The sequence below is a fragment of the Lipotes vexillifer genome, unplaced genomic scaffold (assembly GCF_000442215.2).
Source record: "Lipotes vexillifer unplaced genomic scaffold, Lipotes_vexillifer_v1.1 scaffold602, whole genome shotgun sequence".
NCBI classification, from domain to species: domain Eukaryota; kingdom Metazoa; phylum Chordata; class Mammalia; order Artiodactyla; family Lipotidae; genus Lipotes; species Lipotes vexillifer.
In genome coordinates, this window is record NW_006790307.1 from 735,790 (window position 1) to 740,135 (window position 4,346).

Sequence of the window (4,346 nt, forward strand, 5' to 3'; positions counted from 1 at the left end):
AAAAAAAAAAAGCCGAGGGCAGACAAGTAGGTGCTGCTGGTAGAAAGAGGTATGGAGCCAGTAGAAGGATCAGGATCTCCACATCATCACTAGTGGGAAAGTAACTCACAGTAACCCAAGAGTGGGCTTTTTATCATTTTCTTGGATGCAATTTAGCAAATGTTGTTTTGGAGAAATGAAATGATGTCCTGCTCTGCCATCAAGTATAAATTCATCTCAACTGTTTTGATCTTTATTTCCCTGGGTGAGCCGATTATTGTACTGAGTACGGTAAATAGGTACTAGGGAAAATCATATGTATGTATGAAAAGTAATTAGTTTAAAAGACATAATGAAAATATTTATGATAATCACTAAAGAATGATAATAATCACTCATAACATCATATGGAGAATTTCTGTTGCTGCATACTTTTTAAAAATTCAGATTTTATAGCATAGGACATTATAGCTATTACCCAAAAAAATGTGAAGTTGGAAAGAACATTTGAGAATGTTTAGTCCAGCATCCCAGTTTTGCATACAAGAAAACTAAAGCCCATATAGATTCGGTGACCTTCCCAAGGACAGAGGTCTGGCTCATGGCAGAAGATCATACCGGACATGATCCCACATCTTCTGACTTTTAGTTTTGTATTCTTCTCTCTCCCATGCCCACAGATATTTACTTCTATATTAAAACTTAAATTTATGCATATAGTTAAAATTATACTAAACAAGTGGTCCCTCATTTTAGACTCATTAAAATCACCTGGATTGCTGTTTAAACTACCAACACCAGACTACATCCCAGATCAATTACATTACAACATCTGGGGATGGGACCCAGCATCACTAGTTTTCAAAGCTCCCCAAGTGATTCCAATGAGCAGCCAAGTTTGAGAATCACTGTACTAAAATAATTATAATGAAAAACAGGTGTCCTTTGCCTTCCTTTCTAACTCCTTAGTTCTACTTTCTGTAGCAGTTGTTCTCAAAGTTTGGACCTAGGGTAAACAGCACTGGCATCACCAGTGAGGGAGGGAGGTCCAAGAGGGAGGGGATATAGGTATACATATAGCTGATTCACTTCATTGTACAGTGGAAACTAACACAACATTGTAAAGCAATTTTACTCCAATAAAATTTTTTAAAAATATATTCATGGGGTCCACCCCAACCTGTTGAATCAGAATATCTGAGGATGGGGCCCAGGAAACTGATTCTTACTCATGTTAAAAGTAAGGATTTGAGAATCCTTACCCTGTAGGCTACCATTTTCGATTATTTTTAGTAATTTCCTCTCTGTTTGCCTCCATGCCTGATTAACGTGTTCATAATCCTGTTTCTTGATCTGACAGTTTTCTACTTCATCTGTTGACTAGCTGTTATGGTAAATAAGGATTTATTTAGTTCTTTGTACCTTTTCTCCTGCCCTCATCCTTCCAGTAGAGTTATATCTCAGTTTCTTTCTAAATCAAGCAGTCTGTGTTTACATTATTAATACCATAAAAATATTGTTTCCTGCAAAGCTAAGTTTATACCTTTCTTACATACTTACTGGTATTTTTTTTTTTATCAATAATTGCCTGGTTTGTTTATTGGTTTGCTTTCGATGTATCTATTCTTAATTTTTTACACACTCCACTATATCTGTTACATACCTACTAATATAATTTTCAAATATAGAACTCTTGAGATATTCCAAATGTTCAACCCATTTGGAAACCAATGCCCTTCACATCTCCATCCTCCTGCTGTGATCTGGGCTGGTTATTCTCTGACGTCTGCTATACAGCTGATATTCTAGAACACGGCATCATCCTTGACTACTTTCTTTCACACTACATCCAGTCCGCAGACAAATCTACTGCCTCTACCTTCAAAATGTATCCAGAATCTGATCCCCTCTCAACCTCCTCTGCTACCATCCTGCCCAAGCTACCATCAGCTCTCACCCAAACGACTGAAAGTATATCCTTAATCCTTCCACCCAACCCCCCCCACACACACACACTTTGGCCTGCACTCCACACTATAGCCTTTAACAACATAGCTCAGATCATGTCTCACGTATTTATAGTGAAGTGTAAATAAAGAAAGGAGCTATGTGCTGTTTGGAAAATGTTTGGTTTTTTCTCTCTGTGTGTGGGTGGGGGGGATGTGTGGGGTGGGCAATTATGGGTGTGAAAATTTCATATATCTCCTCACTGATTGCTTTGTAGTAGATGAAGTTATGGGAAATAAAAAAAATAAACATTTATACAGTGAATACTTACTATGCGCTGTGAGGATATAGAAGTAGAATATGTCATTCTATCCTGTGAAAATTTACAAATTCCTATAGGAGGTAAAACATGTACGTATATTACACTGAAAGGAAAAAACAGTTTGATTATATGTAGAAACTATTATTATAAGCACCTTAGAAACTCAGAGAAAGAGAGAGAATGTACCATTCTCTAATCAGAAACACTCTATAGAGAAGTCAGGATTTCAGTTAGGATTTATTATAGAATATGGATAGTATTTTCTCCTGCAAAGACTGGATGGAGAATTTTTAGACTGAGGTAACAGTGACAGCAGAGTATGAAGCAAAGAAGTATAAAGCCAATTTAAAGAGAATATGAACTAGGACAATTTGATATATCAAAATTGTGTCAGGGAGTATCAGAAAATAAGATGAAAGGGTAGATAGATATTAATTGATGTTGCACATCTAGTGGATTGGTTGTCTTTTTCTTATTGATTTAATTAACTCTTTGTATACTATGAGCAATAATAATAGTTCTCAGCTATCCCAAGAAAGTAGATTTTATCATTATCTCCATTTTATAGATGAATAAATTTGAGGCCCAAAGGGTATTAAATAACTTGCCCAAGGTCAAAAGACTAGAATGTGTTGTAGCTAGTATTTGAACCTATGGCAATCTCATTCCTGAGCCTGTGCTCTTAAACACCACCTATGCTGGCTTTGTCTATTATATGTGTTGCAAATATTTTCTCCATTTTTCATTTAGCATCTTAACTTTGTGTATGGTGTCCTTCGATGTATAGACATTTAAATTTTTATGTAGTGAAATTTTTAGTATTTAAAAAAATTTTGTTCTGTTTTGTTTCATACTAAGGAAGGCTTAATATGAAGAATAATTAAAAAAATTTACTCTATTTTATTCTGAATTTTTATGATTTTTATTTTTAACTTTATGATAATTAATCTTGAATCTTTTATTGTATGAGGTAGGGATCTAATTTCACTTTTCCCCCAAATGGCTAGCCAGTTGTCTCCAAAATATATCTTTTCCTTAATGAGTTGACATCCCATCTTGATATAGTAGATGTTCAGAAATTTGCTAAATTACTAGACAGTCTACCAAGTAGTGTTTCATTCTGGTTTAAAAGAATTCTTTTAAAAATGCAGCCCTGGAAGGGTTACCAATTAGAAATACTGTAGTGTAAGTTAGTTGGATAATTTTGGATTCTTAATACACAGCTGAGATAAATGTAGCCAAGAACAGTAATTTTGGCTCTGGATGTCAAATCTTCACGAGGAAGAAAGAAAAAAAGTTAATTTTTAATTTAGGGTATGGTGGGCGAAACTATTGCCTTCTTCAACCGCATAGCACAGGGAGATCAGGTCGGTGCTTTGTGTCCACCTAGAGGGGTGGGATAGGGAGGATGGGAGGGAGATGCAAGAGGGAGGGGATATGGGGATATATGTATAGGTACAGCTGACTCACTTTGTTATACAGGAGAAACTAACACACCATTGTAAAGCAATTATACTCCTATAAAGATGTTTAAAAAAAAATCAGTTCCATGACTTTATAAACATACATATTTATAATAAAAATAACACAAAACAAAAACTATTGCCTTCTTCACAATTTTGCCTTTCACAGGGAAAATTCTCACATTTTTTGATGACAGTAATTTAAGGACATCTGGCAACAATTGAAGTAATGAGGACTTAGCCTGACTTCTTTTAGTGAGCAAATATCTCCAAAGTTTTCTAATATCTCCCTGCTTTGGACCAGTGGAAAAGCCATCAAACAAAACAACCATAAGGATAAATAATCTAGTGAAGACACTTTCTCTGGAAATGTAAAACTAAGCTGCGCTTTGAGGGGAAATGCCCAAATTTTCATTTCTTTCAGGAAAACATCATGCATGTGTATTAGTGATCCTTCTCTATAGAGTATCAGGAAATTCACATGCAATATATTGAATAATTTCCCCCCATTTCACTATGTGCGTGCTCTGAACAATTAATGTCCTTACTTGCCTTCACAGTGGTTCAGTGTGATCTAACACAGATTCAACCATCTGTCTGTGTTTTCTTCCATTTGCAACATTTGTTCTTCCTGC